The sequence below is a fragment of the Phalacrocorax carbo genome, chromosome 9, assembly GCF_963921805.1.
Source record: "Phalacrocorax carbo chromosome 9, bPhaCar2.1, whole genome shotgun sequence".
In the NCBI taxonomy this organism is placed as follows: domain Eukaryota; kingdom Metazoa; phylum Chordata; class Aves; order Suliformes; family Phalacrocoracidae; genus Phalacrocorax; species Phalacrocorax carbo.
Window position 1 is genome coordinate 35,019,155 of NC_087521.1, and position 27,271 is coordinate 35,046,425.

Below are 27,271 nucleotides of genomic sequence, written 5' to 3' on the forward strand. Positions count from 1 at the left end.
GGCCTTCTTGGCCCCAAGGGCCCGGTGCTGGCTCAGGGTCACCTTGCTGCCCCCCAGCACTCTCAGGGCCTTCTCAACAGAGCAGCTTTCCAAGTCAACCTCCCCTCCTGCTGGCAAAACCTACACGTTATATTTCAATATGTATTAAAATGGCCAAGTGATCCATCCATGATAATACCATTTTTCTTTCTATGCATTACAGACAGTGGCTTGAGAGCAGGTTATCTCACACCCTGATGACAGAAAAGATGCACATTACTGCTCACTTAGCTGTTTGGAAGCATTTGGGCTTGTGTGTTTCTGTACCATCTCTGACAACCTAACAGGTAAGTGTCTCTGCAAAATTCAAGAGCACTCTGTTTTATCCTTTCTTTACAGAAAGAGATGTAACAGCTGATTTTAACATTCAGGTTAAGTGACTTATCCCCAGGTTTCAGCCATTAATTATTTATTCTTCAGGGAGAGAAGGAAAGAAATGGTCTCTAATACCTGCTTTTTACTACTTCTGCTCTTACAACACAGACATTTTTAAGCTTAGTCTCTCTTAAACCACAACATCTTAAAGAGCCTTTAGGCATTGTCCTCTAGGTCTGGCTGTGCCAGTTTAAAATATTGTTATCCTCAGCTGTTCTTCACCACTAGAATGTAAAGATTCCTTCTTCCCCAGCTCTTCAAAAATCAGCCAGATTAAGTCAGAGTGTGTGTCTGCAACAGTTTTAGTCTCTCTAAACCAGAACTGCCTCAGTATCACACTCACCTCTGCTTTTCCTACTCCCTTCTTCCCACAAATTTTAGTAGTCATCAGACTCTGTAGCGAGGCAGTCTGGAGAAGGCAAACCTGTTGATAATTAGGCACTTTTTCTTAGGGTTATGATGGAATCACATTAGGTTCCTTTTATAATTTAGGGAGAAATCTCTAGAGAGTAATTCAGACCACCTAAATTCTGATTTTCCTCCTCTCCTTTTAGGAAATCTGAGGATAAAGTTATATGATACAGTTGAGCTGATCTAACATCTTGCCCTTCTGTTGAAAGAGGTACTTCTGCCCCTCCCTACTTCCCACTATACAGTCCTGCCACCCTTTTTCAGCAGCTAAATAGCTGTCTTGTGTAACATGCAACTGTCCAGCCAGGAAATGGCTGGACTGTGGTTTTGTAACCTGCAGCAAAGGAGCAGTGACATATTGTTAGGCTAGATAATGCCTTGACTCGCAGTGCTATTTGCTGATTGAACCCTGTCCAGTTACACACACATTTATGCATTTGTATCATGATTATCACATGATGATGATTGTATCATCATCATTATCAACCACCTCAACCACCATTTACACAGTTTGATAAGAGATTCTCAGCCTATCTTGCAGGAGGCTGTTAACCCTCTGTGTGAGGCTAAAACCCCTTTCTCTGTAAAAGTCGTTCCACTGCTCAACAAAACCAGATTTCCCCTCCTTCGCTGCTTGCTTAATGAGCTAAACTTTCTCTTACTCTTCTTTTCCTTGCTTGGAAAGTTTTCTGAGAATATCATTTAAAAACCCTTTTCTGCAGTCTGTCAAGAGCTCTGGGATGGTGCCTGGTGTAATGTCATGGGTGTCAATGTGGACTGTAACCAAAGTAGTACTTCCTGAGCTTGGAATCTTCCATGTTCCTTGTAATAATATGTTGCCTTCATTCCTGGAAAACTATTAGCTTTTCTGTTGTCTGTCTTTTGTCTCTTGCAGATCATCTTAATCAGTTTCCTTCACAGAGTTCTCAGACAGAACTATCTATTGACTTTGGCAAGTTGAGGGTTGTGTCTGACCTCTGAAGTCTGTCTGGTTTGAGCCAGTGACAATTCTCAATCAGTTCCCCCACCTTATTCTTGCAAGGCAGTCTCTTCATATGTCTACAATGTCAGGTACAATTAAACACACCCAGGGGTAAAGATTTCGGGCATCCTCCTAGCTGTGATTTGGTTTTAGTCATCTTTGGTTTCCTCGTCTATGCTTTTTATGTGATTCCTCTGGGAGAGCGTGTAGGAGTCCCTGTGGAGTGATTTGGACCTGTCTCTTGAGGAAAGATGCTTCTCTCAGCTGCCAACTTTCTCCTCCACCTGAACTATTACCTTGTACTTCATAAAGGCAAAAATATGTCTCTTTTGAGGGAGGAAACAAAATTTGGCACATCCACTGTAGTGGCACATAGCTGACGACCCTCTGTCCATCTGTGGTGCTGATGGGAAGCTGCCCTACAAAGCAAAGCCTCAAGCTCAACTCTGGGAATGTTCTCAGAAATTCCACTGCCGGCCACTTGCTCTTCAGAATTTGTATTCCCTCTGTACCATCCCCTTGTAAAGGGTTACAGATAAGCTTAGGAAACCAAAGTCAGAACATACAGCATATCTTTGTACCTGATGCAAACTACACAAGAATCCTAAAAGCAATCACACAAACCCCAAAAGACCCTGAGGGTGGGCTTTGCACAGTCTCTGTATGTGATACTGAGGGCAGGGACACCATGGAACAAACCTGCTGCCAGGTCAGACCAGTACGCCATAGTTGTGACTGTTTGCATGTTCACCATTAGGAGTCAGGGGCTGATAACTTGGTTTCTAGTGGACAGGCCTGTGTGCCTTTGTTTCCTGCTTTTCTCAAAGCTGTATTTGTGCCCAGATAGAGTCAAACCTGTTTAAATTACTGCCAGTCACAGAGGCGCAAATAGCCACCAGGCTTTTTATTGGACTTCCTTACCATAGCTCCGCCTTGTGCCTCAGCAAAGGAAGCGTTAAGAGAGGAAAGTAACTGGCCTACGTTAATTAGAGGCTTCTCTTCTGCTTTCCCCAGTGACAGACTCTCAGTTTGTAATTGCAATGCATCAGTAACCCCCCACTTGCCTCTGATGCTGCTGCTTGGTGAGCTAATGAGGGAGAGAGGACGAGCTATAGTAAGAGGCTATCCTGAGTGGTTTGAAGTTGTGTAGGGGAGCGTTTACTTCACTCTAAAAGTGGAATTTGAACTGTAAGATCAGGGTTTACAACAATAATACTGATATGTGCTCTTAGGACGTTCTATGAATTACCTTCTCTTGCGACTTGATATTAGATATGATACTATGCTACATTTCACTAATACACATTGCAGCACAGGCTTGTCTCTGCTTCAGAGCAGAAGGAGGTCTGTTCCCATTCTTTTTTTTGTGTGCAGATGACCTGCTCCACCTCATTAGCTCTGTGGTGCTGGTTGGTGTGCTGGGAAGGATGATCCTGAAAGATCCACCCATCTGAAAGGGATGCAGAGCGGCAGCCCAGACAAGGCTGCCATCCCTGCTTCCTACATGGGCATCGATTCGATGAGGGTGGAGGAACACGCAGGGAAGCAATGGAGCAATAAGCTCCCGTCTCCCTTGTAGGCATTCAGTGAAATAAATAAGAATGTTCCAGCTCAGATTTTTTAAATCACGTGTATGCACATAATATTAAACCATGTTCTATAATCAACAGTTCAGGTTCTGATTTGAGTTAAATAGACCTCAGTGGGGGAGCCGACCTTACTGTCCCTAATACATTTGAAAATGCCAGCTGCTGAGTTATTTTAGATATTTTCTCAAGAACACAATGCACAGCTAGATCCTATGATCAGCCCCCTGAAGGAAGTATAAGTGAAGTGCTGTCCCTTTAGTTTTGGAGAGTGCTAAATTTAAGAGACTTCTGATTCTTAAAAAAACCTCCTCTGTAGCTGGAGGAAAACCATGTCTTTCCTAAAAGCTAATACAAATAACAATCTAACCACTCAACTAAAATACTACACTAACATTTTGTAGGAATTCTCTGATCTACCTCAGCCCTCAAAAACTGATATTTGAATAAGGTGTTATTACAATTCAAAACACTTTAGTGAATTTTACCAGATACTGTGGTTTAGGTACGCTGAGATATATCATATCTCTTCTGACAGCAGTGAGATTTGAGTGTGTAATCAGAGGCACTACCATATTTTGCTGACCAGAGATGTTATAAATGTGTTCTTAAATTAAAAATATTTGTAATTCTTAAAAACCTACATTAGCCAAATGTCTTTGGTCAGTATCTGTTGCAGTTGATTTGGGCTCACTTGGTACCATTAGAAGGGAGAAACATGCATTTTGTAGAGATCCAGAGCACTGAGTTTCAGGGTGAAGCGAAATTCTCTTGTGTGTAAAGCAGTTGTTAAAGTCTCAGAAAGAGAGGTTTGTACTGGGAATGCCGTTGGCATAGTGATAACTATCAAACTGAATGGAGTCTTGGAAAGAACAACACTTGATACAGCTGTGTTTGCATTAAACATTTTTAGAGTTCAGTTCAGAGCAGTTCTGCACCATATATGTAGAATTTTTATGCAGAATTTGCATACAGAAAGCATGGAATGCTCTTTACTGGGTAAATGATTTGCTCCTGCTATTTATTACGCTCTCCCCCATCCCCTGGGCACACGTGGCTGCAAGGATTTGAGTTAGTAGAGAAAACAGGTGTGCCTGGTCAGAAGAGCAAAAAGCATGTATTCAAGGGAAAAGTATGATTTTTTGTTTCCACTGAGATGTATAACACAGTCCTCCCTCTGGGTCCATCTAAACCGACCTTTTGGCAAAAGGGAATTAAGGCATAGATACCATGGCCCATATTTACCTCATCTAATGGAGATGCTTTAATTCTGTCCTTATTAGGCAAAAGATTTAAGTACAGTCAGGAAGGTTGGTGCACTAGGCTTACTCTCTCCTCTGAGGAAGAGAGGTTCCTCTAGATGGTACTTCAGGACATCTATGCACAGAGCCATCTTCTTGCTCTTCAGAGAGACCATCAGGGAAGTTGCACGATAACACTGAACCAGTCCAACACCTCGCTTCAGGTGAAACCGGTGCTCTCACTCCTCTTCCTTGCCCTTCTTCCCAACTATGCGGATCAATTTCCTCTGTTGCAGCAGAGCTTGCCTGACCGCATAGGAAAAACTGAACCAACTCACCACTCTGGAAGAAAATTACGCTTTTTCTTTGGCCAGGTGGAGCAAAAACTTTCCTGCAGGCTGAGTGAATTGCATCAGGGCTTAGGGGAATGCCAGGGAACACATAAAGAATCCCATGGCATGAAGGATTCTTTCCTTCCAGCAGAGCTCGCCTCAGAAGGTTGTCTGACTTCCTGTTTCCCAAGAGGCCACGGATCACAGAGCAATAGTCCACAGCCTGTGAGTCTCACCTTATGTTATTCCTGGGTTTGGATTTGGAAATGGAAGAATTGCGGATGTACAGATTCTTTGAGGTTCTTCTGGCAGTGGTATTTTTTAATGATCTTCAAAACAACTGAAGGTGAAGCTCCCATTGCCGTGCAAGTCCCACCTGCCTCCCTGCTCCTAGGATAGCATAACCTGAATGCGTTGGAATTCAGCTGAAACACTGCAACTAGTATTCTTTTTCCTGCGAAAGGTACCTTCTGATTTTAATGACCAAAAGTGTTAAGTTGCTGAATTTTACATGTCATGTGAAAGATAGCATCCCTGTCAGCACCTGCCGTTAATACTGTTTTGGGTCATCTACTCTGCAGTGATTTAGAAAGTAGGATGCAGCTACTGGCTCAGCAGCATCACTTGCAGCAGTTTAGGTGTTCTTCAGAGATTGCTGTCTGAAACCTGATCCTACCTGACCTGCATAGCTCATGAAATCCTGTGGAATTTCTCAGAGGTACTATGACTAACTGATTTCACCTGTGACTATGGCAACTGCACCATTTTTCTTGCCTTATGAGGGAGCGATACAATGAGTAATAGCAGTAATACCAATTCTTTTTGTATTTTTGCTTTTCTAATCATGGTTTAATTTTTTGAGGGTCTTTGAGTGGAGACTTTTTCCTTCTTCAGTCTTTCTGCAAAATAAAAATGTCAGCAGTAGGTTTTCTGGTAGGCCAGCAAGAAGACTGAATGGTGGAAGTAGGAAGATACCGTTCTGCTACGGTTCTGCCACCAGTGTAAAATCCATATGCAGGTTTTAATTCCTGGTCTTCGCTTGTAGTTATCTTCTGCTTCTGACTTGTGGTCCTTATGGCATTTAGCCTTCAGCAACTGAAAAGGGTGCCAATTCCCACTGTCCGCCCAGTCACGGCTCCGCAGCAGAAGCAGTAGCATGGGTGCTGTGGCTTAGCTATCACCGTTGGCAGTCCAGTACAAGAAGAGAATATGAGTGGGGGAGACAACTGCTGTGAAACTCTGAGGATGCAAGAGGGTTTCAGCAAAAAAAATCAGCAAAAGGCACAGAAAATCCACACAGAACTGTGGAAAGTTGTCTCTTTGCACAGTGTCACCACAGTCAGAAGAGCAGAAAACAAACACAGTACCTGTCTCCTGAACCAGAATTTTGTCATGAATAAACTGGTTTTGCTTGTTTTAAAACCAGTGTAACCCTTAAAATAGTGTGAGACAGTCGAAACCATTGGACAACTGTGAACTAACATGCATGCTAGTTCTCCAGCAGGTAGCTGGTGAGGACAATGCCTGATTGTCCAGAGGTCCTTGTGTTGATTGTTCCTGTTCTTATCAACTGGAGAGTCAGTCCCTCTTATTTCTTTAGTCTTCCTTCAATGCCAGATAGCGTTGGAGGTGGCGGTAGGTACCATTTGGGGTCTAATGTCCCTAGAGTTGAGACATTCTCCGTTCCATATGGCTGAACACTGGCATATAATCAGATTTCATTTGGGGAGCAAGAGTAAACTTATCTTCCATGTTCCTCCTTTGTATGCAACCTATAAAAGGCTCCATTGTTTTAAAAGAAAGATTCTGGACTGAGGGAGAGCTGTGCAGTTTTGGAAATGTCTTTTTTATTTTTGCTCAGGCTAAGAACAGCATTCATCTCTTAAGGCTGCATTTCACATGGAGGGAGGCAGCCTGTATTCCCATGGTTTGAAAGGGACAGAGTGTCTATGGGGTAGGACCTCCCCACTCTCAGTGTCCCCTTGTGCTTTCCAAGTGCTTAGCATTCCTTACAAATTACAGTCTTTTGTGGTACGGAATACTGTGCTATTTTAACCAATTGGAGGGGTGGTGGTGCTGGGGGGAATATAATAGGCTGAGAAGTATTTCCTTACTGTGCTAGATGGTTTGTTTAGGCTTCCATCCTGCAACAGGGTCTGAAGGCGTGGACCCTTACAGGCCCCGGTGGGACTCCCTTTGAATAGAAGTCTCATCTACTATCACATCCTTAAGTGTGGCTTCACATGTAAAACCCACTGGCAGCTGTAGCACCTCTGTATTCTTAAACTGATCAAACAGTATAAAGGAAAGGAGCTATCAGATATAAATCCCAGAATACTGATAGGCACCTTGGATACAAAGCGGTAAGCAGGTGCTAGTGTTCATTTCAGGTGGTGGAATGATTATTAAATCCCAGGTCACTTGAATCCAATAGGAAATGTGAAAAGAACAAATAAGGAAATAGCTTCCGAGATGAAAAACATTTACATTTACACTAGAGAGACAATAAGCAGATTACTGACTTCAAGAATCCCATTTTCAGGAGGCTGTGAAAAGTGTCAGGAGAAGGGTCTAGAGATCAAAAGGAGACAAAAATGTTAACAGATCTTCCTGAGAACAAGAATGTGACAGCGGGAGACTTGTTAGAGCCATCTAGGGTGACAGCACGGAGGGGAGAGAGACCTACATACTGTATAAGGTAATCTAAAGAAATTGGCCCTCCCTGCTTAAAACAAAAAGAGCTGAGAGCTGGCAGTAAGCACCAGTAAGCCCTGGGGAACTACTAAACAGTTGTATTGCATATATTGTTTTTAAGATTTGTTTTCTCAGAATAGTTTGGTTGTAAGATCTGCCCAGATTCTGCAGATCTAGGCTTTTTCACACTGACAGTGGTAGAAAACAAATAGCGTCCTTGGAGCAAAGTATTTTTAGTTAGAACAAATCAAATACTATTTTTTGAACTTAAAAACCTGATTATCCTTAACATCCAGTTTTTCAAAACTACAGTGAATTCTCACAGCGTTGCCCACAATTCCTGTGTCCATCTGTCATTTCATTCACACAAATCCAGCATAAATCATAAATCCAAGCGTACACTCAGGTGAGTGGCTTTTGTTTAACACCTGTTGCAGTAAGGTGAAATAGGAAGGCAGTACATGGACTGTTTTCAAGAACCTATCAAGAATAAATGTTATTGATAACAAACACTGAATATGCAGCCAGCATATATGCAATAGAAAACAGCATTGCCTTTGTTTCTGCTGTTCTATTTATTTCATTTATTTTCATCCATACTAAGTCCTAACAAATATAGGATTTATTCTGAAGAAATCCCTACATAGTTCTTTCCATTTCGGGGAAGAGCAAGCTCCTCAGTCTTAAGCTAAGAACATATTAGAGGTAGGAGAAAGTAACTGGGGGAAAAGTAGGTGTTTCCTGAAGGTATGCTGATTTGGGAGTTGAAAGAGGAAAAGAATTTGCTGGAGTCTTGTGAGAAACAAACACCCCTTGGGATAATCCAAACTAATATACCCTCTCTTTTACACTATTAAGAAATTTCTTCCTACGTTCTTAATGTACTACATTTCTACTAATTTAGAGTTACATTCTGAAATACTAACGAAGTGGGCACTTTTTTTCTCAAATGTGTCACTCCCGTTACACTTAACTGTTCAATAAAATCTCATTTCTCCCCTTAAGATGCAAAGGAACACAAACAACAAGACAGTTCTGTATTTTGAAAGACTTGGAGCTCCATTTTGTTGTATCCCAAGTAATTTAATAAAATAGTGAGTGTGGTTTTACCTCTGCCTTTTGACAACTTTCTTGGTGTAAAATGTCCATTGAACAGCTGTGCTACCAACGTGAGCTCAAAACTCAAAATATCCAGGTGCTCTGAGCTATACCTCAGCAATGGCTCTAAGTCACTTCCCACCCGTCTTCAGCTGACACCCGTGCGCTAGTACAGTCCAGTGCAAAGAGGTTGGAACTGCCTCCCCACGTTTGGGCACGGTGTCGGGGGGAGCCAGGATGCCAGAAGTTAGAGGATGAGCTAACCAAAGGTTAAAAAACCTGTGGCTCCTGAGCACCTACTCATGGTTTGTGGAAGTCTGTGTGGTGTAGCTGTTTTCACCTGCTAAACTGCAGAGATAAACAACTTTCTAGTCATTATTCTGCAGATTCCCTTTCCTTGTCTCCAGGTATGAGTAAGAAGAGCAAAAGCTCATGTAAATACAAAGTGGAGAAGAGTAGATGCTTTCTTTAAAAGTGTGTCCCACATCTGAAAAAAACTGAAAATCCCCGCCGTGGTCCTAGTATGCAAAGAAGAGGAAGGTGACGGGGGACAGGAGGAATATTTATGCTGATGGGATCCTACCTCCTGAAGATGCTGCTCTTTTAAAGAAGGTCTGCTTCTCTGAAGAACAGTGGAGGTGGGGAAGGATTACTTGCTTTGCCGTGAAAATCTGTAGGGCCCAGCCATATTGCTCAGATAGTTGGCAAGAAAATATGCTTTTAAAGATCACTTCTGTTGAACTTGATAGGAACTCTGTCAGTGACTTCAGTGGGACCTGGATCAGACCCTAATCTGTTAAAGAAATAACAGCGACACGACTGTTTTCCCTCCAGGCCCCCTACTTTTGGCTATTCTGCCCACCACAGTGTTTATACTTTCTCAAGCTGGGCTGGTTTCATTGCAGCAGCACAGACAGACTGTGTATGCCTCTGACCCAGGGAGCTCTTACAGCAGAGAGAAAGCGTTGTGCTGCAGCTTTTTGCTCAAGCAGCTCCTCCAATTATTAAGGGAATAGCCTCAAAGAATCTAAGGAATCGCAGATATTCTGGGGAAAAAAAATCTGTTGGCTGAAAGTGACTGTGTAGAAAAAGAAAAGAATGAACTAGCGTCTTGATTCAACATGTCTGTTATATCAATCATTTACTCTGAGTGGGTAGCAGAGATATGATCTAATAGGTGCGGGATTCTTATTTCCTGTTAGAAGCTGAGCATACCTTTTGTGTGAAGTCAGAATGTTGTTATTTTGGTTTATTCACCAAATATTTTTATCAGCTAATTTCAATGGTAATGTGGCAAAAAGCATATAGGTTGTCATGTTTCAGACTATATCAACCCCTTTAAGATCTTCCAGTTCCTTTATAAGGCTTTATAGATATATTCTCCAAAACTTTCAAGCCTTGTGCTTTCTAGCAATGTGGTAATTTTCTCCCTGTGTTGCTCAAGTTCAGGTTCATACTTAGATATAAAAGTCATTTGTTTCCTTTGAGAAAATGCTAGTGTATGTACATTTAATGATAGTACAATCATTATCAGAGTTTACTCTCTCACAGTCAAGAAAGACAGATAAATTAGAATAAAATAGCAAGTGCCATCATCTGCTCTAGAAATTGGTGGTGAACTCTCAGTGATAAGCAGCTGGATCAATATCCACATTGATATTTAGGCATCTAACTACCCATGGATTTCACTGGGAATTCAGACACTTAATTAGGATTTAGTTTGAATATCTCTGTGCACCTGGCTCTATGCCTGGTATGAAGTGTTACTAGGATCAGCCCCCTCAGCTCATATACTCAAATCTGCCATGATCCTTCTGTAGGCAAGTCCATGTGCTCCCCAGTGACTTCAGTGGAGTCAGGAGAGCCTGGAGGCTGCTGCTGTGGAGCTCGTTTTAGAATCTAAGTTTTATTATGAATGAGGAGCTTTCCATCTTTTTTCTGGTATGTGTGGTGATTTCTTTGCCTCTAAGGTATCACAGAAGCAAAAGAAGTAATGGAATAGGTTAGCAAAATACAAGACACAAGCAGTAATTGTTTCAGTAACCAACTTTAAAAGGCCAGAACACTGAGTTTCCTTCAAGGCCACTTCCTTTCTCCTCTCTGGATTTAGAACCTGTCTGTAGGCAGTGCAGATAGTGTTAAGGCAGTGTAAACGTTTCCAGTGGAACAGGTTTGGAGTGACTTGAGTGACTGGCCTTGCTCAGGAGGCAAAACTGTAGCTAATACATCCCAAGGAGGAACCAAGAAGCTCTTAATGCCAAGCCAACCTTGCACTGACCTTGCTGCTGCACCATGACCTTGCATCTGGATGTATCACAAGATGTGTAAATAGACAAATGAGCTACACCTACCAAATAGTCCAGATCAAACTGAAGCGTTGACGTATCCTGATTGTTATTCTTTCCTTCACCCAGCTTTGTGTCATCAGCAAACTTTATCAGCAGCAATATTGTATCTTCCTCTGGCGTCTCTGAAATGTTATTGAATGGCACTGTCCACAGTGAGATCCCTGTGCTATGCCTTTTGGAGCTTGCAGGCTATGTTCTTTGCGCCTTTGGACTCAATTTTCCATATGGAGTGGTTTCTTGGCCGTGTTCAAGCCATAGACTGGGTGCTGAATCAGTTTCTATGAAGTACTATTTTAAAACTGACATTTTGTGAAGCATACCCTACAGATTTCTATTTATTCTGTCAGCTCCACTACTTTTAACAAAAAAAATTTCTAATCATGAAAATATTTTAAGCATTTAAGACTTGCACTCCATTTCAAGAGGATTGATACTATCTAAGTTGTGAGTCTTTGGCCTCATAACTGATCGCATCTCATCACAGCCTTGCCTTATCTGGAACTGATGCTGTGCTGACCCTTCTGTAGTTACCCACAATTCCTTAGTTGGTACATAAATGATTTTCTGCAAATCCCCTGCCTTTGCAAGATGTCTTAAATAAAAACTGTACAAGCTCAGAGCTCCTTGGACAACTCTTCAAAACTGTAAGCCAGGCATAAGACAGAATGGTTCCAAGTGCTATCAGGAACCCAGGGAGAGAGCAAGCACAGGCACATTCATAAATACATCACATAACAGTGGGCATTATACCCATAGAACGTGTTTGTGGACTCAGCACCGAGCTTCTGGGCTGAAATCATAGCCTGGCTCTGTCCTCTCTAGGATGTTTCGAGGGCTGTAACAAGGCCTGTGGTAATCAGAGGGGGATCAGGGAACTTCCTTCATGTGTAACGACCCTGTATAATCTGCTATCTTCTGCTTCACATCCAGAACCCAGAATGGCTCCAGAAGAAGATACTATAGACTTGACCTGCTTCTACCAGGCTTCCATCCTTGTGCCATGGCTGGAAAAGGACCACGTGTAAGACTGACGACGTCCGCACCAAAGTGGAGCTTTCTTTAAATGCCTCCAAGGTTGGAAACCAAAGACTGCTGCAAGGTAAGAGGCCATAGATGAGAGAATCCTTTCCCGTATTTTCTCTGTGCTTTGGCAGTGTTTACCAGCTCAGCCTTTGTATTTTGAATGTTACAAGTTCAACTGTTTTGCTGGTTAGTGCCTTCTGCAGACATTAAGAAACCAAACTGCCGATTAATCTCCAAACAGTTAATGTACATTTCTAGAGGAGATGACTGAGAGAAAGGTGCACTATCTTTACAAGGAAAAAAAGGAAAAGCCCACTCAACAATTACTTTTCAAGACAAACATTTAGGCAATTTGCCAGAAAAACATAAAATGCTGTCCATCATCTGCAGTGTGCATCTTGCTCTCACAGCTTGTCCCAGCGACTGCTTTCAAGCTTTTGAATAAAACCTAGAAAAAGTTGTATTTCAAGGAATAGCCCTGGAAAGCTTTGATTCATTGCTTGTGTTCAGGATTTGTGAGATGTACTGTAATTGCATATGTTATTACTCTTGCAATATTTTGTATTACGTTACTACATGTTTATAGACCAAAACTTTATAGACAGATAGAAAGCAGCCTGAGAAGGAGGGGAGACATAAATCAAGGTATAAAACTGCCCTGAATAATATTTTATGTTTCACTATATTGACCTGGAATTACAGGATAAAGACATTTTCCACTGGTGCACGTTCTTTTCTTGCTTTCTCTGTGTGTCTGTTTCAGGCTTGTTGGAGTTCTTCATTAAATCCAGAATCTGTATCAAATGAGCTGTAGTGTGCTGCAGCACATAAAGGTTTCAAAGCAACAATTACTCTATTATTTCAGCAGAGATTACCTGTTTGAAATGAAACCCACACTGAATCCTTTCTGACCTGGTCCTTATTGTGATACTGATAACAAGCCACACTCTCCAGCCTTTATCTTACCTCCTACAGGGTAATCTTTTCTTCTGGAGCTTAATTCTGCTAATAGCACCCTTGACTGGTTGCCAGACAACAAACACAAGCAGGTGAAAAATGAATGGCTCCAGTCTGACCGCTGATAACTGCTAGAGACTTTTTATTCTCAGAATTCCCTCCAAAATATACAAGTTGACCGGTGGACAATCAATTACATTCCTTGTATGTTTCTCCCTCCTTCAGGCTGGTTATTCTTTGAAAGAAATTGTGATGATCTTTTCTACAGTTTCAGATTCTTTTTTTTTTTCCCTCCTCCAAACAACAGTAAATAGTAATTCCAGATGGTAGAAATTACTTTTAAATTAAACCAGTTGATACAGGGAACGTATGCTTATCTAATTCCCCTGTTTTAAGTGGTAACCATACGATGGAAATGGGTAAAACTGATGTGCAGTGAAGGTATGCAAAATAGTTTGAGATTGTAAAATGCTTTTTCCCCCCCTTTTCTGATTTACTGTCCATGAAAATGAATTATAGACTCGTGAAGAAAACAGAAGTTTTTATTTGCTGAACTCAATAGGCTGCTTTCTGGGGACTTGAACTCTGCAAAGTGCTGAAAAAAAGATTACTGCATTCCACTGACAATTTTTCTGTTTGAACCAAATGGGAGGGATGACAGTATGCTGTGCTCTGCCCTTCTGCTTCCCAAAGAAAACCTCAGGAACTGCTCATTGTTCCTCTGCTGTGTGAGGAAAAGTCAAGCCCTGAAGCACATGCTTAAAAACTTCGCTAAAGTATGCATTTGAGCCCGGACTTAGCTTTAATTGGCTTCTCTTAAAACCAATGAGTGCAGAAGATCTGTAGCACCTTGCAGGTTTGGGCCGTATGTGAATCAAAGCCATAATCAGAAGGAGGATGGTGCAAATGGACCTCGCTTCACCCAAATCAGTGAACATGCATTAATTTACACCAGCTGAAGATTTGGTGGGGACTCATTTGTTTTTTCAAAAGTGATTTTGCTTTTACCATTTGAGTATATGATTATAAAGTAACTAGTTAGCGCTGAGGGGGAATGTAGTTGGCTTTGCTGGAAAATATAAAAGTATCCACTGTTCCTTCAGGGAAATCATTTTAATAGATAACAGCATGTTGTACAATGTTTCATCAGTGATATTTAGATCTAAATTAGGAGCAGTTGTGAGATGGGTTGCCGATTTTCTTGTGATAAAAGGGAAATAGTTCAAGAAATATAGACCAGATGTTATCTTAATCCAATCCTCATGTACAAGAGCACACTATGAGACAGTAATAATAGTCCCTTCTACCTGTTTCTAATTTTCCTGCTCTGAAACACCCCCTGTGAAAAATAGATTAAACCAACACATCATTTATGAATCGGCACTAGGCGGGTTTGAGTTTGTATGGAATGCAGCATGCGTGGCACAGACTGGAGGGTGCAGCCGCTAGATTTTGATACATGTTTAAAAATGCTCGTTTGACAGTAACGTTTAAGACAACAGCTCTTAGTGATTTAAAACGAGAGTAGCCAGTTTGGGTTTGAATCAGGCTTTTGGTTCAGCATATCCCTACACAGTTTCAAATTTGTCATCAGTGTTTCTAGGCAGTATATGTTATACAATCCTCAGCGGGCCAAAAAAGAGGGGGTTGATCCTCAGCTGCTGTAAATCAACACTGATCCATTGATTTAGATGGAACTACACTGATTTGTACCATCTCATGGTCTGGACAAAGTGTATTAACTTTCCCCATGAAAATCCTTCACAACAAAAAGCTCCATTCACAGTCCTACTGGATAAGCAGTAACTAATGTGTCTCTGTTCTCGTAATAATGTTTAATACCTGCATCATTTCCTACTTGCTGGGGCAGACGAAACATTACTCTTTGCTTTGACGTAAGAAGTTGAGTGCTGCGCATTTGTAATATTTGGGACAGCTTTTTCCATAACTCCCTGTCTGAGCTAAAACATTTTGCTGGAATATTCATGTCTCTTGGCATCAATATGCCAAGGAGGCATTTGGGCAGCTGTCTAGCGACTCAGGAGACAAGACTTTTATTTTCCTTTGAGGAGCACAGTCATATGAAAATACTTTATTCAGCAATATTCAGAACTGTAAGAACTACTGGGCTTTTTTCTTTTTTCCACCGAAAATAGCAAGAGCTGTGAGGATAGCAATCATACCGACAGCAGCGTTAATAAGACTGCTTTATCTAGAGCAGACACCTTCACATTTTGGACTTTTCCAAACTATTTTTCAAGCAGAGTAAAATCCTGTTTTCCAGATCGGATATTTTCATATTTCTATGAACAGAGGAAACAAGAGCAGGCGATGAGACAATTAATCTTCAGAGACTGCCCACACAGCTGGCTGTCTGCTGCAAGGACTGTGCAGGGATGGAACCGAAGCTTTCCTTTTGAAACTAACTCCTTTGCTTGTCATTTATTTTTAAAATGAATGCATAACATTGCAAATATATTCACCCCTCTGCTGTTTTGTGGGTTATTTGTTTTATTTTTCCCAACAGCTTTAAAGATAAATGGGCAAGCTTGCGTTGGAAAGAATGGCTCTGAAGGGCCAAGGGTGGCTGCAGGCTCACACTGGAGAGCTGGAATCTCATGGATTCCCATAAAAGGTTCATAATCTGACTGTGCATCTATGAAGACTCATGGGTGATGTATCAACACATTAGGGAAAAAGTGTTCAGTATTTTTCAGAATATTTTCATCGTGTTTTAACCTGTTAATCCAACAGCTGTCACTTTATTTATATTGTGTGTGTACCTCAAGGCCCTGCTTATCTTTTGAAGGTCTAGCTTTGTTCAGCTCTGTACAAATGCGTGCACTGAAATTCTCTTGAGTCGGGCAGTGTAGTAAGATGAGACAGGTAGGTGATAAAGGAACAGGAGGGGATGGGATCATAAAGGAACAGCACAAGAAAATGCAAAAATAGAGTCTGAGTTGTCACATGCCCTGGACTGCTCACATCAGTGGGAAAGCTGTCATTTGGGATAAGAGTGCTTCAGAAATATAGACGGGAAACTTGATGGATTAAAGGAGTTAATGAGAGGAAGAAAAATGTGGAGTGGTTGAAAATAGTTATAGGAGAGAGAATTCACCTGGCAGACAACCTGTTGATTGGGAAAGCTTGCAAGGCTGCAGCAGCAGAGATGAATACACACATCTAATCAAAGTGCAAAGTGCAGTTTTGAGCTCTCAGCGCTAAAAGGCACCGGTGGTGGTAGTAGTGGGGTATGTAGGTTAATACTGAAAGCGTGTTATTAGTAATGACCGAAGACCTTTAGCCTCCTGTCCAAAATCCTTTTTTACTGTATAGAACGGGAAAGTAAACTCTATCATGTTGGGCTATTTAGTAAGCTATTAGTGCATTCATCTTTTCATCATTTGACAGGTGGAAGTAGTAGTCCAGCTTTTAGTTTTAATTATAAGGGATTCCAGATGTAGAATAGGACATAAATTAAAACCAGATCTACTCATATGTCTTTTCAAAGTAAGCCAACTTCAAGGTATCTGCTTTTCATTTCAAAATGTTATTAAAGCTATTACTAAGAAATTCATAGTCTTAGCGTGCTCCAATAATTGACACCTTTAAAATGACTAAACAGATTTAGAGTGTGCAGAAAAGTAAATTTGTCTTAGAGAATGACTCTAATCATCCATTTACATATAATGGACAAATCAGTGTTTGCGTTTTGGAAGGCTGGGTGAGCAGTCTGTCTAGATGGCTCTTTCCGACAACTCCTCCAGCCTGGCCTGGCCGCCGGGTGTTAAGGTTGTTTCCGTGATTATGCTACTAGGCAAGTGAAGATATAGAATTAAGGGCTGATCCGAAGCCAGTGAAAGTCAATGGGAGTCTTCTGATGAGCTTTCCGTCATAATCTCCTCCTCTCATGTTGATTCAAGCTATGTTACATTATGTTGGAAGTGGCTTTTTTTTTTTTTTGAAAGAAAATTAAATCCAGAACCATTTGTTTTCCCAGTGATAACATTCTTAAACCCCTAACTGTGTAAAGAAACCTGCAGATTCTGTTCTAAAAAGCCTTTCTTTCCCCAAGACCTATTTATCTAGTGATACGTTACAACCATGCAAATAACGCTGTACATCTGACTTCATAAAAAGTCTGAGGTTTCCAATAATTAGAATGATAGCTGGCAAGTCTGATAAATTAGAGAAATAACTTGTTTGGTGTAAACTGAGCCTGTTTCTGAGGCAGAAATGTTAGGCTTTTATCCTCTGGAGTGTGATTGAAAGGGTGAGAAGTTAATTTGGCAGCTTCGCTTCTATGGTTTCATAATGTTTCTCCTCCCCCCTCCCCTCAGCTTCAGGGAAGGACTGTGATTTCAGTACTTTGCGCCTGCCCTCATACAAGGCAAGAGCATGACCCGAAACGAAACCCCTCTCCCCAGGGCACATCCTGAGCAGTAACAGCTTGGCTCAAGTGTTTCTTATGAACAGCCGTCCAGAGCACTTGATCTAAATCATGCCATTTCCTTCACAGTATGGCACAGTTAACAAGTCAGTGCATCAACACAATCTGCAGATGGCAGTTCAAAAGGTGCACGTTCCCCAGCAAGATAAAGGGCAATGAGTTCCATGGGTTAGCTCATTACTTGGATTCAGGCAGGGGCTCCGTAGGGGTGTGAGGGAGGAAAAGGAGGCAGGCAAACCTTGAGAATGCATGTCTACACAAATAAAGCCAGCATTGCAAGAAGCATGTTATTGAAGTAAAGTGCAAACAGCTTGCAAGAGCATGGCTTCCTTCAGAGGTGGCTTGCCTCGCCTCCGAAAAGCAAGAGGAAAAGGGGAGTGAAACACGTGCCCATATGCAGTGCCTGTGCGCCTTCGCTTATCTGCAAGGCCTGGAAAATATGACACCATTTCCTAAGCAAAGCCCCAAAAGTCAGAAGAGACAAGCGAGCTATCGGCAAGGGCCGCGGCTCGTGGTTGCTCTGCATCCTGCTTGGGAAGGAACCTGTTTTCTGGAGCGTCACAGAAGGGCTTCTAGAGAGCAGTGTGCACTCCTGCACAGGTTACATTAGAGCTAAGCATCCAGTGAAGAATCTCTGAGACATATTAGTCCTTTAGACTTCAAAACAAGCTTAAATTGGAACCATATTGCTGGAATACTTCTTAGCTAACATTTATATTACTTCAGTTACCAAATCCAGACTAAGTCCCAGGACTCGGCAGGGGAGGACATAATATATTAGGAAGTAAGACGGGGGTGTGCACTTCTGGCCTCCTATTTTATATAAATGTACAAAAAGTTTCCTCACACTAGCAAGGAAATGACTACAAGGCCCTAAAATGCTGATTTCCAGCGGCAAACGAGGGAAGTCCGCTGCCCCTCCTCCCCTCTCTCCCCTGACCATTCTGTGTGTGCCATGCCTTGGGGATAGTTTGGATTACTTGGAGTAAGACTGTTGCATAGAAGCTCAGGTATCAGAGCAGATAATTATACACATATAGCTAGATACAGCAAAGGTCTCAGTGAATTGTCAGAGGATGAGATACATCTCGGGAGACCAAACAAGCCTCCCCTATACTGATCTTTGTAAATGAATCTCTTTGGGAACTATCAAGATGGTGCTTTACCACGATTTTCACTGCTGAGGAAAAAGGAACTCTTCCAAGCTGTTTGTTTTCCAGGTTGTATGGAAAGCTGGCGAGTGAAGATTTTTTTTCTTTCTGAGCTTATGTTAGTATGAATGCACTGAAAGGCGCTAACATATGTGCTGATCTCTGAGTTCCTGCAGCAGAGAAGTTCAAGGCAGGTTAGGCAATGGAGGAACAGTAACCCCACCTCCTCTCCCCATAACTTCAAATCTACAAAGGCTGACTTTCCGGTGAACTCCCTGGTCTACATCGCAATTCTTTTGGAGAAACCGTGCTAAAACTGGGAAGGGCAAATCCTGAGTGGCTGCTAGGCGGAGGTGTGTTGAACTAAGTTCATTCTGTGTGTGATTTGATTGATTTAGTAGAGTTATGCCAGAGAGAAATTTGGCCTCAGGCTTTTGGGTGATGTGTCATGTTTCTTTATTTAACTTACCGAACAGGTGCTTAGCAACAGCATCTTCCACTGGTTTATCCAGAAATCTTCGCTTTTTTCTTTCATTAGCCACTCTTTAGTATCCGTCCAAGCTGAGCTGATTTAAAAACTAAGCCAAGACTTCAGGCTATGCCCCACTAGGACACACAGGTATGCAGCACGTTTCACCAGGCCCTGTATCCATTTATTTCTTAAGAGTGCCTGCTAATTGCTGTTTTTCTCAACTCAGCGAGATAAACGAAGGATAAAGAGATGTGAGTCTCAGAGATTTTTCTGGATTTGGTGAGTTCAACCTTAAGCCAAAGCAGCTGAAGAGGACTTCAATGGTAAGGAGCTGAACTTCATTTCATTAGAAATGTTCCAGCTTCTGCTGAGATTGGCAGAAAACAAGTGAGCCCCAAAGGTTTCAGGCCTGAGCTGACAGGTAGATGCCTTCAGCAGTGATTCAGGTTGTTCACAGCTGCTGCACAGTGTGACTTCTCTAAACCACTTTTTAAAAGCTGCAGTTTCTGTACTGGAAGCATCTTTGCCCAAACAACAGGGGTAGGACATGCACATCTCTTCAGACACCTCAAAGCAGCTATTTATCTCTCCCTGTTGGGCAGCAGCCTTCAAAGTACTTTCTCTTTGCCACAGAGTGCAGTGCCCAGAGCACTTTCAGTGAGGTGGCTTGAATGCAGTAAGGTTCTGCCTCGGTTACATAGATCCTGCTTCTCTTTCAGAGGCATCTTTGGTATCTCAACAAGGTATTGCATGGTGCTGTGCTGTGCATCGTGTGTACCAGGGTTGTAAGAAATCCTATTTTTTCTCTCCCTTTTCCAGCTTCTCTTGAGAAGAAATGAGGAAGGAGAGATGAGCTTTCACTAATGCCCTGGTGTGGAGCAGAGCTTGCCATCCTGTGCAGATGGTGGAGGGTCCTGTTCATGAGATCTATGGCAACCACAAGCTGCCTAATCTCTCATCTCTGTGGCTGTATCCTTCACAGCCACTGCTTGCAGAGAAAGTGTTGTTTGCTTTCTTACGTTACACCTTAAGTTCAGCCCAGTAAGGTACACCTGACAAACAAATGTGTGTGACTTATGAAAAGGATTATATGACATGGTTTCTTGTAATAGCAGGAAACAGAACTTAGTGAATTAAGTCCCTTCCATCTTCATCTTCCTGTGCTTTCCCTCCTAATGATGGATGTCAGAGAAGTATATGGTTTATTCTGGTAGTTCTTACTGATCAGCATGCTCATATTTCTTCAAACTGCAGTGGAAATCTCTGGCGTTGAGTTGAAACAGAATCTCAGACCCTCACAGTGCCTTAGTCTCCCAGAAAGCATTCTGCATCTTTATCATGAAACATCAGTGTTATGATAGCACTGAGAAGCCCTGAGGATGGGGACTCCAGTGTGGAAGGAGCTGTATACTGAGACCTGAAATAAAGAGATTGATCTCACATCGGCAGCCTGCAGCAGAACGAGCACACAGACCTGGGTCTTCTGCCTCCCAGTCCCATGCTTTCATCGTGAAATCACTCAGTTCTTTCAGCTGGATCTCCAGGCTCTGTTCTTAGCACTGTAGTTTCTCTGTCCCTCATGGAAACCCCAGGGCTGGGCTTCACAGACTCTCTGCAACTCTATCCCTTTGGACTGTAATTGATTTGGAGTCAGGTGGTGCTGTAACATAACCCGTATGGAATTTGTTGGTGAAGTTTATGGCCATTCAGTTAAAAGAAAAAAAAAGGAGGAATATAGAGGGGGAGTAGGAAGTGAATTGAGTTTGAGTTCTGGGATTTGAAGCTGTGGTGTTTTGCAGCCCAAGGAGAAAAGCTTGTAGGGGCCTTGGGTGTGGAGAAATCTATTACCAGCTCACGCACCACAGTCCTGCTCAGCCTGGCCATAACAGCCTGTGTATATACAGAAGAGTCTACAAAGAAATGCCAGGGTCCTGCTCTGGTCAGCCTTTGAGCCAGTATGAAAAAGTGGAGAATTGCAGAGGGAATGCAGGGGATACTTCAAAAAACGGAAAAAAAAAAAAAAAGGAAAACCATAATTGCCCTTTACTCACTCCACACTACCTGACTGTGTGGCTGCAGTAAGTCACTGAAATTCTGTCTCCCCTTACCTAAATTTCCAGGGCTTTTGTGAGGCAAAGGAAGATATTCTGGTGTGGCTCCTGGGTGCCCTGAGGTACTGCAGGCAGCTTCATGTTATTTGCAGATGAACAGCTGATTCTAGATTGAAAGTCTTGGAATTAACTGGGAAGATCTCCACTGACAGTACCAGATTTTCTGATTTGGCAAATTCATCTGGGATGGTAGAGATGACAGGCCAAAAAATTGTTCTTTCTGTGACAAAAGGATCCCTTTCACAAGGTTTTGTTCAGTTATCCCTGCATTGCTTAAATAAAAATAAACAGAGTGAAAAAGGCTGCTGCGAGAGCTAAGATCATGACCGCATGTAATGTTTTGTAAAGCGAACACTCGTAGCTTTGCTGCAGCCATGGTGATTTACTGATACAAGGGAAGCAAAGTCTATGCGAAGCAGTAATATTTGTCAACAGGCCCATTTGTACAGCTAGAAGAAAAATGGGCAGGCCTTTGAACACACGGTCTAGGTATTGGTGTTACTGCTGTCATTAGTGTAATATAGGATCTTTCCAGGAGGAAGAGAGGAAGCCAGTTTTCACGCCAGACTGGAGGCAGACTGTTCCTCTCTCTCTCTGGGCTATTGAGCAGTCCTCATCTTGCACAAAATACTGTCTTATAGAGTGGCTTTGGAGAGCCATCCTGCTGCTGCCATGAGTGGAAATATCTCTTTTGTATGCAAGTGAAGTACGGAGGATAGAAAATAGCAGTTGAGGAGAGAGAAGGTTTGCCTTTAAGCACTTTAAGCTCTGAATAAGGTGTGATATCTAAGTTGCATCAGCCAGACAGACATCCCAGGAGACCTCAGGTCCTTGGTTACTCTCCTGTGGCACATTTTTTTCCTTTGCCCCTCAGAGGCTCCTCCAGCCAGTACTAACAAGGGAAGATTTCCTGAGGAAGGGGTAAGATGTTTCAGTCCCTCTGCTAACACGACCTTATGCAGCATGTGCTGTGGGTCAAATGCCCCCCATACACTTATGTCCTGCTGATTCCTTTCCTTGGGGCTGCCTGGTCCCTCTTTTCAACCCCACTCTGTGAAGTCACTCTCATATGTACTACACACACCAGGATCCCAGGGCAGATCACCTTTGGGGTGATCTCTGCCCCCACAACATGTGTGTGCTGGTGTCCCAGAGCACTCCTGGACTATGTACTCTTTTCTGTGCTATGTTACCCTGTTCTGCCTCAGTGGAAAATGAGGTAGAACAAGGTTGAAACCAGTCAATTTGTAGTGAAAAATTACCTCTTATAGAAATGTTCAGATCAGTAAATGAAAACAGTAATAGGGACTTCTGAATTAATCTATGGCTTTCTTAACAGAGGTTATAATTTTCTATTGCGCTTTGCTGGACACTTACCACATCTGTAGAATGCTGCTCCTTTGCTACTAAGCACCACCAGATTCTTCCACAGGGGTGATTTTTTTTTTTAAAGAGAAAATACTGAAGCCCCACGTGAAAACAGGAAACTCCATGATTTTTTTATAGTGAAACTTTTCCACTAGGGAAACATCCGTATTTTACAGTTTGCAAAATGTGTGGGACCATAAACTGTAAAACCACATAGAGAACCACAACTCCTTTGTACTTTAAAAATAGACATAAAAGTAATTTCTCCAGAAAGAAGAAGCATATTTTTAAAGGTGAGTATTTGTAGGGCTTATAAAAGCTATTGGTCTGTTCTTGGAAACTGAATGATAATGTTTAAAAAAGGAAAAGACACAGATTGTGGTGAGTCTATTGCGACTGAATCATCTCTCTAGTATGTGCTCAACTGGACCAGCCGTAGTGCAGCTGCACGAGGATGTGAAATGTTCCCACCCAGCATGTAAGCCTCTGGTTCCCCACTGCACCCAGAGATGAGGGGACAGGAGAGATGGTGCACAGGGATGAGCAGGCGGGTGGTGGAGAAGGTCATGAAGAAATTCGGGCCATTTAATTTCTCCCACAGAGAACCAGCCAGCGGAGCTCAGCTGGAATGAGGGAAAAGCAAGCTGTTCAGGCCACCGGACTGCTGTGTTCCCCCCCACTCTGGAATAAGTGGTGAGCAGGGAAGGGGTCATACTTTACTCTTTTGGTTCCTTGGGGGTGGTGCAGGAATGACCACACTCGAGGCTTTAAGCCAAAACTCAGTCTCACACTACCGGCTGTGTCATTTGTAGTAAAAGAGACTGACACTTCTCTTTTCCTGTTCGGATCAGCTGGCTTGTAGCCAGGGCTGTGCAGGACCTGACAGGGCTGGTCTTTAGAGCTGCCCAGCTGGGACATGCACGTGTGGCAGGATGGTTTTTAGCAGACACTCTGTGCCATGGGTCAGCACAGGGTTGTCATCGCAGGATGACAGGAGGTATTTCTCTGCTCCTGGGTGTGCTGCAAAGACAAGCAGCCACCATGATTGCCTGAGGCACGTGGTGTTTGAAAATGGGGTGAGGCATCCCGTGTGTGAGTGGCAAAAGGAGAGGTGGGGCTCCCTTAGCATCTAATGCTGGCTCTGGCTCTCTGTTGGTAAGATGAAAAACCAAGGGCAGGATACCTTCCTCAGCATGCCCAGGCATCTTGTCTGAATACTGAATTGGACTGGGGCAGGTTCTAGTTCTAGACAAAGCAGTTGTCTTGGAGCTGGCAGATTCCTTGGCCCTGTTGCCTGTTCAGTGCATGCCAGATCTCTGGAGAGCCAGCGTTTCTGCTGCTGCTTCAGCAGAGAAGTTGGGGTGTGTGGAGGAGATGACCTTTCCCAGCAGCAGCTATCTTGCTGTCCTCGCCTCCTTTCCCAGCAGCAGGAGCAGCAAACCTTAATCTTCACAGTTCTTTTCCCTTTCCCTTCCTCCCAGGCTTTCAGCTCTGATTCCAGGCAAGAGGGGCCAGTTCCTGGCATAGCCTCCTCTATGGGTGCCAACATTCACTCTCATCTGTGTGGTGGAGGACACCTTACCTGACTCATAATTTGATAATGATATTCTGTTTATCAAAGTTTATCCTGCCATTTCATATGGATAGGAATGTACTTTTCCATGTGCTGCTCAGCGCTGCTGTTGTTGAATAGTGTAGTATTCCGGTCCACGGTTTGTTTACAGCTGCCTTTCATCTTCAATTATCCACTATATTTTAGCAGTGGATAACTGACTGATTCCTGTATTCAGGCCAAATCCTGCTTGTTTGGCTCATGTGAGTAATCTAAGGAAGTCTGACACTTTGTTCCCTGATCTGTCTGGGAATGCTTGCACGACAAGTGGTCCCCAGGCATGGGACCCATGAGCAGGAGTGGAGTTCTGAGGCTGAGACCCATCTTCCTTTCACTGCATAGGCACTGGGCAAATGCACTGGTCTCAGAGTGTGACTCTAGCTCTAGAAAGTCATCCTGTTCACGGCCAGCTGGATAACATTAATTTTTACAGGCCGTTGGTACACAGTGTGGAATATACCAGCTGCCTTTCCATTTTCAGGGAGGGGTGAGACGAGGCCTCGGGCCGTTCCAGTTGGACAGCACTCCTGAAAAGGGCAGCTAGATGAGTTGGAAACATGCAAAGTGAAAAACTTTCCCAGTTCTTCTGTGCAGCTGTCATCATTAGCACAAACAGGCTGGTGCTGCCAGAGCTGCTGGGCTACCCACTGCTGAGACTCATTTTGTGTAAAATCACTGCCCTGCTCTGCTGGCAAATGTATTTCTTTTGGATGCCTGCATTTAGCTGAGCTGCGGAGTACTGGTAGTGGTTTATCTCAGGATGGGGCTGCAGCCGCTCTGTTTTTCCTACCTTTCTGCATATTTTTCTACCTTTCTCTACCTTGAAGAGATCTGGGATATGACCACTACAGAGGTCTGAGCATGGACCAGGGCGTTGTATGTGACCGTACGTGGAGCAGAGTAAAGTATGTGAATTTAGAATAATTCATTTATTTCTGTCCTGTGCCACCACCACTTCCACAATGGGGTCACCACCTGAGAGAGGAGAGCTGGCCCATGATACAAGCATTTCCTTTGGACCTGGGAGACATGGGTTCAGTTTTCTGCTCTGTTACAGATTTTCTCTGTGAACCTCAGAAAGTAACTTAGACCCTCTGTGATTCAGTGTCAGGTGTAAAATAGTGGTAATAGCCTGACCTTTCATCACTAACACACATAAAAGAAAATGAATTAAAGAAATGTTAAAAGTCAGCCATTATTATGTTGAGAGCCCAAGGGAAAGGAGTATCTACCCTGAGGAGATGAACTAATTGGGAAGGACAAAAGTAAATGGATGAGGTAGTTTAGGTTTGGGAATGAAAGGGGTAGAGGTATGGACAAGGTGGGGCAGGGACATGTGGTTGCTGGAAAATATTTGGCAGACATGGAAGGAACAGGACGGTGTTGGAACTAGAGTCGTGGGGAGGGGACTGAATGGGAGAGCAGAAGGTGTAAAAAACCCCTAGAAAAAAATGCTGATTTTTGAAGAGAAACTGCATATTTCTAGAACACTGTTTTGAGCACCTGGGCTAGAAAACGATGAAGAACAGGAGGGCGTTGTGGGCTTGGTGGCTGCCCTCCATACACACGCTGAGGTGGCTGCAGGAAGATTTCCTGCCCTGCTCACCAGGATCACTTGGGCTTGTTAACTGAAACAACGCTGTAAATGTTCCAAGCTGAGCTGTTTGTCCCCAGGCTCTATCTTTGTCTTCTCTGTTGGTTTACTTGCATTCTTCTTGAACAAAGTCCTCATTGTCTGCTTTTACAAAATCTAAATATTTTGGGGTGTAAACTGGCAGTGTCTGGGTAGAGCAGTGGGTTTACGGTTTTGGATGTTGTGCAGTGTTTGTAAATAAAGTTACAATGCAGATAGCAATAGAAATCATGACAGTTAAGAGCTCTGGTGCCTGGACTGAGCAGTTTGGCTGGGCTTTGGCCATCTCTGTGGGCTGTAAAGACAAGACAGCCTCTTAACAACTGCTCCATGGGTCACTTGTGTGAGCCTCATAGCTTCCAGCTCTACCCATCTTTTCCAACCTAGGGAGGGTCAAATGTAATGGCAGCCTTTCAAAAGGCTCTACTCAGGATCCAGGGGACTACAGAAGTGTAATACAGATTTTTGTATAGACAGGTTAGTAAAAATAATGGACACATGAATAAATATAACTTACTTGGGAAGAGTCGACATGGTACTTGTGAAGTGAAGTCCTATCTTATCAATGTCTTGGAGTTCTTTGGAGGGATCAATGAACAAATGCATAAGAGTGATCTGATAGATGTAATCCACCTGGGAATTCCAAAAAACTTTACACAAAATCTCCCACCAAAGGCTTTTAATGAAACTTTGCAGCCATGGGATAGGAGAGAAGCTCTTTGCATGGATAAATAATGAACTTAAAAGAACAGGATACAGAGAGTTGAAATAAATGGTCATTTTTTGCAGTGAGGGAAGTTCACTAGTGGAGCCTTGAGCTGGGGCCTGTGCTATTCAACATATTCATAAGTGGTCAAGGGAGAAGAAAACAAACAGTGAGAAAATCTGGTGGTGAGGCAGGATTTAGCCAGGGGAATAAGGTTGTTGATAGATAGTGAAAGAATGTAAAAGAGCTTGCAAGGCTGAGTGACTGGTCAACAAAATGGAAGGTGAAATTCAACAGACATAAGTGTGAACAGATGCACACTGGGAGAAATAATTTGGCTTTGCATTTAAAGTGAGGAGCTTTCAGCTGACCACTGCTACTCAGGAGAAATATGCAACGACCACTAGTTTTCTTGGATACCTCTGAAAATGTCAGTTCAGTGCTGCATAGCACTTAAAAAAATCCCAAATCATATGTCAGGAATTACTAGGAAGGGACAAATCATATGTCAGGAATAACTAGGAAGGGAGTGGAGATGAAAAGAGAAGAACCTTATGCTTTTATATAAATCAATTTATTGCCTACCCATTCGGTGTGATGTACAATTCTGGATCCTCATCTTGAAAGAAATATACCAGAACTAGAAAACCTTCAGAGAAGAACAACAGGGCTGATAAATGCT

The 27,271-nt window shown here is 42.8% G+C and overlaps 1 long non-coding RNA gene across 1 annotated transcript in view; it reads left to right on the plus strand.

Annotated features, from left to right (window-relative positions):
* LOC135314957 (uncharacterized) overlaps positions 1-27,271 on the plus strand; it is a 103,933-nt gene that overhangs the window by 14,619 nt on the left and 62,043 nt on the right. The window contains exons 2-3 of the long non-coding RNA XR_010374369.1: positions 203-326; positions 12,037-12,205. This is a non-coding gene — a long non-coding RNA (uncharacterized LOC135314957). The remainder of the gene's footprint in view (positions 1-202; positions 327-12,036; positions 12,206-27,271) is intronic.